The following is a 9,930-nucleotide window of genomic DNA, read 5'->3' as shown; positions in this document are numbered from 1 at the left end:
GGAAGGGGGTGGTGTCTCAGTTTTCAACTTGTATGCAATCACTTAATCCCCTTAGTCAGCTATTGTCCCAAAGACTCTGTTTTACCGTCTCCAGAGAACAAATTTCCAGTCTTCTGTTAGACTCAGAAAGGGGAAGTTGCTTAGTGGCATGAAGTAGGGGAGGGGATACAGGGATCTAATTTCTTCTCAATCAGCTTTGATCTAGAGCTTCACGTTTTAGCCTTTACTATCAATGCTAGAGGTCTCTGTTGCTGCCAGTTTCTGATACTTTGCTTCCTTAAATCTACTCATAATTGAGAGAGATTTGTTGATACCTCACACTGCAATGACAAATTTGTCTAATTTCCCCCTGTAGTTTTAAGGATTTTTGCTTTAAATATTTTTACTTTTTTATTAGAATTGTTATATCTTTCCTGGTGAATTTAACTTTTATTTTACTTAACATTGTCATCACTTCATTATTACTGCATAGTGACTACCTTTAATACTTTTTGTCTTAAAGTTCAGTTATTAATATAGATATACCACCTTTCTTTTGCTCTGTATTTTCTTCATATAACTTTTTTCTTTTTAATAATATGTTTTATTAAAGTATAGTTGATTTACAACTGTTGTGTTAATTTCTACTGTACAGAAAAGTGATTCAGTTATACATATATACATATGTATACATATGTACATATATACATATATATGTATACGTGTATACATATGTACACATGTATACATATGTACATATATACACATTCTTTTCCATATTCTTTTCCAGTATTGTTTATCACAGGCTATTGAATATAGTTCCTTGTGCTATACAGTAGAACCTTGTTGTTTATTCATATAACATTTTTCAGTCTCAACCTTTTCATATTCTTATGCTTAGGTGGGTCAGGTGTGTGGGTTTTTAAACTGCTTTAAGCATTCAAGTGTACAGTTTAGTGACAATAAGTACATTCACATTGTTGTGCAACAATCATCCATCTCCAGAATATTTTCCTCTTCCCAAACTGAAACTCTGAATCCATTAAACAAATGTTGATGTCTATCTGCGCTTTATTTTCTTTCTTTTTTTTTTTTTTAAAGAATCAATTTTATTTATTTTTGGCTGCGTTGGGCCTTCGTTGCTGTGCTTGGGCTTTCTCTAGTTGCAGCAAGCAGGGGCTACTCTTCGTTGCGGTGCGTAGGCTTCTCATGCGGTGGCTTCTCTTGTTGTGGAGCACGGGCTCTAGGCGCGCAGGCTTCAGTAGTTGTGGCGCACGGGCTTAGTTGCTCCGCAGCATGTGGGATCTTCCCGGACCAGGGCTCGAACCTGTGTTCCCTGCATTGGCAGGCAGATTCTTAACCACTGCATCACCAGGAAAGTCCCTGTGCTTTACTTTCTATTCTTGGATTTTATAGACCTCATAAGTCTATGCTCTATATCTCTTTTCAACTTCTTTTTCAAATTTTCCATATCTGTGTGTACTTTTCTGTTACTTTTTGATTATTTATGTATATTTTCCAGGACTCTAATTCTCTCTTTGGCTCTGTCTAATCTATTTAACCCATTCTTTTGGAGATATATATCTATATGTATACTTCATTTGGTCATTCAAAAATCTGTTTGGTTCTCTTTAATAATCACTTGTTTATTTATCTTAAGTTCATACATAACCTTTCTATATTGTACATAGGACCTGAGTATCCGGGGTTCTATAGCATCTAAATCTGTTCTATGTTGTTTCTTCTGATTCTCACTCATAGTGGCTAGCCTCCTTCTGTGCTGGCGATCTCTGATTGGGAGCTCATTACTTGTTATTAACCAATGGGAATCTTCTTACCTATATTTGGACACTTCCCTCCAAAGGGGATTTGCATCTGCTTCTGCCAGGAGCCAGAGGGTGCCACCAACATGGAACACTTCAGTCCTCCTTGAGGGCCCTGGCTTCATGTAGTTGCCCAAGATCCAGCTCCCCCACCCCCTCCTGGCCAACCTCCCAGCTTCATTCTAACTTTTCTTTTGGAGTCAGGAAGTGGGTTTTGGAGATCTTGGAAGACAACAGGGCCTCAAGGAATCATGGCCACTCTTTGCAGGATATTCTTTTTCTGTAGCAAGAAGGTTCCTCACTGCTCTAAGTCCACCAAATGAGAAGAAGCAGAAATTTTCCAATCCAGGGACTTCCCTGGCAGTACAGTGGTTAAGGCTTCGTGCTTCCACTGCAGGGGCACAGGTTCGATCCCTGGTTGGGGAGTTAAGATCCTGTGTGCCGCAAGGCCAAAAAAAAAAAAAAAAAATTCTCCAATCCATTCCACACACGTCTATAGTAGCCATCTTTTGGACATGCAGATCTGATCACATCACACCCCTGCTTAAACCCTTCAATGACTCCCTTTTGTCCTTAAGTATAAAGTTTGAACTCCTTGGGAATTCCCTGGCGGTCCAGTGCTTAGGACTCGGTGCTTTCATTGCCGGGGCCGGGTTCAGTCCTTGGTCGGGGAATTAAGATCCTACGAGCAAAAAAGATAAAGTTTGGGGCTTCCCTGGTGGCACAGTTGTTAAGAATCTGCCTGTCAATGCAAGGGACACAGATTCGAGCCCTGGTTCGGGAAGATCCCACATGCCACAGAGCAGCTAAGCCCATGCGCCACAACTACTGAGCCTGCACTCTAGAGCCCGCGAGCCACAACTACTGAGCCCACGTGCCACAACTACTGAAGCCTGCGCGCCTAGAGCCCATGCTCGGCAACAAGAGAAGCCACGACAATGAGAAGCCCGCGCACCACAATGAAGAGTAGCCCCCGCTCACTGCAACTAGAGGAAGCCCGCGCACAGCAACGAAGACCCAACACAGCCAAAAAATAAATAAATAAGTTTATTTAAAAAAAAAAAAAAAAGATAAAGTTTGAACTCCTTGCCCAGCTTACAAGGCCCCACCTGATCTGGCCTAGTTGCTCAATGTACTTCCCATCCTTGTACCTGTCACACTGTTACAATTAGATGTCTGAATTCCCCAACACACCCCTCCCCCGAACTGTATACTTCATGAGTGTAGAAACTTTGTCTTGTCCACTAATATCTCCTTGGCACCTGGCACAGGTGCTTATTAAATATTTGTCGAATGAATGAATGAATGAACACATTTACTGGGTGCCCAGTGTTTTTCTTACTGGTTTCTGTGAATTCTTTATCTTAAAGATGTTAACATTTTGCCATTCATTGGGAATATTTTCCCCAGGCCATCTGGCTTTTAATTTTGGTGACTTTTTGGTGGAGGGAGGAACATAGAACATAGGTAAGTTTTACATTGTCATGTAAACAGATCTTCTTCTTTTGAGGGTTCTTCAAACGCTTCTAAGTTCGGAAAGTCTTGCCCTCCCTGGATGTTTGATGTGTCCCTTCTCTTTTCTATGCACGCTGCTGTCGATGTCTTTTTCCCAAAGCAGGGCTCCAATCATGCCACTCTCCTGCTTAAAAATGTTTAACTGTCTCCTTGGAGCCTTTAGTATAAACTTCAAACTCTTTAACTTGGCCTCCAAGGCTTTTCATGATTCATCCCGAGGCGGCCCATCTGATCTTTTGTTTACTGTCCCCAACTTAGCCTGAGCAGAATGAAGGGATCCCTCCATCTGTACCCTGCTCTCTCCCACCTCCCAGCCTTCGTTCCTGATGCTCCCTCTGCCTAGAATCCCCGTCTATCTATTTAATAATTATTTATTCTATATATTCATAATTATTACATATTAAACTCCTGCTTATTCTTCAAGCCCTATTCTCTCTAAAAAGCCTCCCCTTACCCCTCCTCCTGAGAGGATGAATGATGGAGGGATAAGAACATGAGCTTCTGGAATCAGATAAATCTGGATGAAAATCCTAGCTCCTTCCCTTGTTCACTGCGACCAAACCCTTTAAACTTTCCACATCTCAGTTCCTTCATCTTCGTTTTGTTTGTTCGCTTGTTTTTGGCTGTGCTGCATGGCTTGCAAGATCTTAGTTCCCTGACCAGGGATTGAACCCTGGCTCCCTGCAGCAGAAGCATGGAGCCATAAGCACTGGACCACCAGGGCATTCCCCCCTCCTTCATCTTTAAAATGGGAACAGAAAGCAATGAGAGGACCAGATGGGTGGTTGCCAGGGTGAACTAAGTCTGATATCATGAATGCAAAGATCCTAGCATGGTCCCTACCCCACATTTTGGAAGGGAGTCACCTGCTGCCCTAGGGTCATACTCTCCCCCTCTAATCGTATTTGTCCCTGAAGGTTTGGCTGGTTCTAATTCCATTAGGTGGCTGAGCTTTCCTGCTCTGGACCAGGGAGCGGGCAAACAGGTTCCACCTGAAAGAATCCAGCCCAGGCCCCCAGGCACCTTGGTGGGACACCCACACCCCTCTGGGGCGAAAGGAATCCCCTCCTTCCTTTCTTGTGAGCTCCAGTGGTTTTGTCCCGAGAGGCCCACGAGCCAGCGCTCTCTGCCCCTTGCCATCAGCACCCAGGATAATGATGAGTCAAGTAGAGCAAGAGTAATCCTCCCAATTTAAAGGTGGGTAAACTGAGGCTCAGGCTATCTTCCAAATAGCTGGGTCTAGAACTTGTGTGGCTTCTCAAGGGGCTCTGGGAGGCCTGGACGGCTGTGGTGGGGAACCTGGGGAGAGCTCTGACCCCAGAGTAGGAGATGGTACAGGAACCCTGGCTCTCATGGCCTCCACCCCTTGTGCTCAATGGGTTAGTGCCACTGTCGGAGGCTGGTGGGGAGCTCAGTGTCTGTGTAAGCTTCGTGAGCCTAGAGTCCTACGCTTGAGTAGGTTGTTTTGTCTGTGTTGTCTGGGGAGAGCAAGGATGACAATTCATTGGCTGGAGCGTGTGTGTGTCTTGGGGGCTGGGGGTGAGGGTGGGGACAACCTGGACAGAGAGAAGAGTGAGCTTAGGGTCAGGAGCCCTGGGTTGCAGCTGGGTTGCAGCTCTACACCCAGCATGCTGTCACCTGGGATGAGCGCCTGCCCCCTCTGGACACCAACTGCCTTATCTGTAAAATAGGGGTGGTGGTAGATAGGCCACTGGCTGCCAGGGGATCAAACCGCTGGCTGGGCCTGGCTCCTCCCTGAGCCCAGACTGTCTTCTGGGCCTGACTTCACCCGATTGGCCCCCACAAATCTCTGACACCATTCTGCTGCCTCTTCCCTCTGTCCTGTCCTTCCCCCAGTGGCCTGGGCCCGACTCTGGCTCCCCACCATGGCGGGGGCGGGGGGAGCTGGGCAGGCAGTGGTGTTGGTCAGGCCTGGGCGGGGGGCCTCCAAGCCCACAACTGGCCTTTTGAGCCTCTTCCTGGAGCCAGCATCCTCTCCTCCCTCCCTCTTGAAATCTGAGCCCAGGGATCCAGGGAGCTCTCGCCCCGCAAAACATTCCATCCAGTTGTCCAAACACTCTGCACAGCTGGCGGAGGGAGGGGCCAGAGCCTGGGTTTCAGGGAAGCCTTGGGCTGTTGTTTTCATGGAAATGGCTGAGTCCTTACTCAGAGGGCCAGTCTGGGATGCTGGAAGTGGGTTCGCAGGGCTGAGAGGATAAAGAGCCCCCAACACGCCCTCCTGGGCTTGCCCAAGGCCTCCCTCACCAAGGCCCGGCCCCTGGTGGGAAGGATCCAGGCTGCCTCATGCCGATGCGAGGTGGCAGCCGGGCGCTGGCGGCCTTGTGATCGTCCCCTCGGAACTGGGCTTGGTGCGGTGGCGGGGGAAGGGCAGGCAGGAATGGCTGAGAGAGCAGCCTGAGAGGTGGCTTAGGGCAGCAGCTTTTCCGGGCAAGCAGTCCCAGACCTGGCTGCCTCTTGGTTCTGACCCACCAGTGACCCGGGATGAGTCCACAAGCCTCAGTTTCCTCACCTGCAACAGGAAGGGGTTGGGCTCCTTCTGCCTCTGATTTTCCTAAGTCACAGCCAAGGACAAGGTCCTCATAGCTTCCCATGCAGTCCCAGCTGTGCCTAAATGTCCAGAAAGTAGCCAGATTTTCTAGACAATCCCCAGAACAACTGTGACTCAGTTTCCCCTCTGAGAGGACAGCTGGGGCTTGGCAGGGAGGGACCATAGCCTGTACACTTTGTCACCAGCCAGGCTCAACCCCTTCACCTCCCGCCACGTCAGGGTGATGGGGAGACCACCCCCCCGCCCCTTCACACATCCTGTTTTTCATTCATTGTTTCCAGGTGGGCCCAGAGGAAGGTGGAGGCACGGGAGAATTTAGCAGGAGGATCAGTGAGGAGCAAAAACAGGAAGGGGTTGGGAGCAGGCCATGGAAAATTCACTGCCAGGAAACAGAGGCCAGCATCTGGTTTGCATTAGGCTGAGAGAGCTTCGAAGCCCAAAGCTTGAGTGAGAGATATTGTTATCCATGCGCAGGGCAGGCGGGGTGTGACTACCCGTCAGGAACTGGCAGCTTCTCCCAGCAGGAACTCAGAGGCTGACAGGAAAAAAGAGGGAAGGCGAGGGAGAAGGGGACAGGAAACTCAGTCTCCACTGTGGCTGCCACCTCATGAATGTTATCTTCTTTGATATTCACAACTTCACAGGGGAGAATTGTTCCCATTTTTATAGTTGTGGGGATTGAGTCCCAGAGAGGTTAAGTGACTTGCCCAAGGTCACACAGCCAAGGGAATGGCAGAACTCCCGATTAGAATTCAGGCCAAATGAGATAGGGTGGAACACTCAAACCATCCCACGGGTGGATTGAGGCTGACTGTGTGCCAGGCAAGGGGCCACTGAGGATTTGGTGATGAGCGCGGGCCAGCCTCTGCCCATGGGGTCACTCAGTTCATGTGGGGGGTGTCTGACAGTGCCATGGGGCACTGTTCATGACACAAGGTGGACCACGTGTCTGAGGGCTCCAGCCCAATGCCTGCAGAGGAAAAAGCAATCCAGAGGGGAAGGCTTCCTGGAGGAGGGGGTATGAGCAAAAGAGAATTTTATCAGAGGGGGTGGGTTGGAGTGGAGGATGCAGAGAGGGGATAGTGTGAGGAATGTGGGAAGAGGGGGGTGTAGGGCATGTCTGGGCAATAGCAGCTGGCCTGGTGTGCCTCAGAGGGAGAGATTCCATTTTATAGTTGGGGAAACTACAGCATAGAGCCTAATGTGCCCAGAGGTTCACAGTCTGGGAGTGGGGTTGAATCCAACCTCTCTGACTCCATCCAGGTCTACGTTCCTAACTGCTACACCATCTGGTCCCTTTTTGCTGGTGGTTAATAGTTTTAAGGGGATATTGAGGCCAGGGACCACAGGGCAGCGGGGGCCTTGCCCAAGGCCACACAGCCAACTAGTGACAGGGTCAAAGCTGGACAGGCTCTTTTCAGCTTGCCAACCTGAGTGGGAAGAGGACAGGCAGCCCCATCCATGGGCCCGGTAAAAACCTGGGGCCTTAGGTATGTAGAGGGAGGCTCCCACCTCCCTTCAAGGTATCTCACCTTCCTTAGGAGGGGGGCCCAGCATCTTATGCTATCTGCTGAGCCACAGGAGTTAATAATTACTGGGTTTAAGGAGACAGAGGCCTGTCTGGGAGGCGCCTCCCTCACAGGCCGCTGCTCCTCAGAGATAGCAAAGGTTAGTGTGAGTCTCAGCCTGGGAGTGGGGAGAAGGCTCCTGCCACCTCCCCGCTTGGCAGTCTCCAGAGACACTCTCGGTCTGGCCCTCCAGCCATGGACCCCGCTAAGGAACGCACTGAGTGCCCTGCCCGAGAAAAATGCCCTGTGTTCCTGGCAATGAGCTCAGGGACTGTCCGCTACGTCCCATCAGGTTTGGGCCTTGCACTCAAGGGCAACTTGGGAGAGCAGCCCTGGGACACAGACAGGTGAGCGGAGGGGATGGGGGAATCTTGCCACTCAGCAGGGGCATTGGGGGAGGGGTGAGAGGCGGGGCTCCAGACAGGGGACTGGCATAGAACTATGAGGAATTTCATGAGCATTCTACAAGGTCGGCACCAGGGGTGGCCCTGATTGTCTTGTCCAACTTGGTGGTTGTACAGATGTAGAATCTGAGGCTCAGAGAGGGCAAGACACTCATTCTTGGTCACACAGTGAACTGAAGTCCAGAATCAGGGCCTGGGTCATCTAGGCTGGCAGTCTTCTGGATGGGTCTGTGGCCAAGGCTGCCAGGCGGGGGATAAGGATGGCAGGGGTGAGGGGGAAGTTTGGGAAGGGCAGTGGCTTGGGGGCAGAGGACACACCTTTTATATTTTCCTCCCCACCTGCCGGTCAGGCACCTAGTAGGCTCCTCTTGTTGCCCAACAGCATGTAGCTGCGGCTGCCAGAGAGCCCCTCTGGTTTCTGGGCTGTCTTTTCAGAAAACCGGTATAAGGGGTCACAGCCCCTCCATCCCTGGCTGTGTGGCATTGGGCAGGTTCCTTAACTTCTCTGAGCCCATCTTTTTCAACTGAGGAGTTGTGGGAGGAGCTAGTGAGGCCTTGGGGGTCCTAAGCAGCTGCATAGATCCTGGGATACCTTTGTAGTAATTGGGGTGGTGACAGTGACCCCACACTTGTCCTGCAAAGCCTCACTCAAGAGTCTCCCCAGCCCACCGGTCCTCCCGGGCTGAGGACCCTTCCTCTGGGGCCATAGCCCTGGACTGACACCCCCTCCACCCCTTATCTCCCACCAGTCCGGGTTACCACGACTTGGACCAGGTCTTATCTCCTGCCTGGGCTTGTGATGACTTGGAGGGTAAGCGCCCTGTTCTGAGCTCCTTTTGTGTCATCCCCTCCCCATTCCCCTAAAGAGTGAACAGAGCAAGGTCCAGGAAGACAGCAGTTGCTCAAGACTATTTGGAGAAGGATTCGTCAACAAACATAATGACATCTGCTTTGGGCCAGACCCTGGGCTGGGCTGCGGTGGGTGGAGAAACACAGCCCCAAGGAGGACCTGGTCCCTGCCCTTGGGAAACCACAGCTGTGGAAACAATTGCCCTGCAGAGTGAAGGAGGTCTGGGCAGAATGAAAAGGACGTCACAGAGGGCTGCCCAGGTTGTTCACTGCACAAGGTACCAGCCAAGGAGGCATGAGAGCCAGACATCAAGTCTGGCTTGCCCTCCACTCACCAAGTCCTGTACCTTGGCATGGGCCATGCCCACCTAGGAAAGGAGTACCGTTCTCTAATTTGAACTAAGACACCATTCACTTAGCAAGGTGTGCCCTGGGCAGGCAGTGGCCCTGGAAGCGGGGGTCCCCACCCCACATCTCTCCACTGTACTGGAGCCCCAGGTAGGACAGAGCCTGTGTCTATGCAGTTTCCTTTTGGGTCCCCAGCCCTTGTATGGCCCATAGTTTGTGCTCAGAAGGGGTGGTTGAATGCACGCATTCAAAATGCGTGCCCCAGATGAAGACCTGATAAACTCAAGCCTGGGCCCCCAGCTCGGGGTCTGAGGGTAGTGCCCCAAGTTCTAGCAATATCTGGAAGGGAAGTACTTCCTCCCATCCTCCCAGGCCTCCTCTAGACACGGAGGCTGGGAGCCATGGTCCCTGGCAGGAGAGAAGCGGGGTTATGCTCTCACTGGATCAGCCCCAGGCTGAAGTTGAGGCTGATGGTCAGGGCTCAGGAAAGGTGACAGAGGGACAGAGGGGTTGAGGGACAGGCTAGACCAGCGTTCAGGGAATTTGCAGAGGATGTGGGACCTGACAGGTGTGTGTGTGTGTGTGTGTGTGTGTGTGTGTGCGCGCGCGTGCGCAATTCTCCCAGAGAGTAGATGGTGGGCAAAGGTAAGGATGGGCAGTATCTGTTCAGAGCAGGAAGGGAGGCCCCTGGTTGCGGGGGGGGGGGGGGGGGGGGGGGGGGGGGTTGGGGTTGAAGACTTGGGCCGAAGGTGGGGCCTCCCTCAGAAAAGGCACTCAGTAGGAGTGAGAAAACTAGTTTTGGGGTCAGCCCCGCTTCTCACCAGGAGGGAAGTTGCCCAGAGACAGGCGCAGAGCAGGGAGGCCAGGGAAGGAGT

Source organism: Monodon monoceros, unplaced genomic scaffold (assembly GCF_005190385.1).
Source record: "Monodon monoceros isolate NGI ecotype Baffin Bay Population unplaced genomic scaffold, NGI_Narwhal_1 Super_Scaffold_7, whole genome shotgun sequence".
NCBI classification, from domain to species: Eukaryota; Metazoa; Chordata; class Mammalia; order Artiodactyla; family Monodontidae; genus Monodon; species Monodon monoceros.
Note: the sequence above shows the minus strand (reverse complement) of the source record.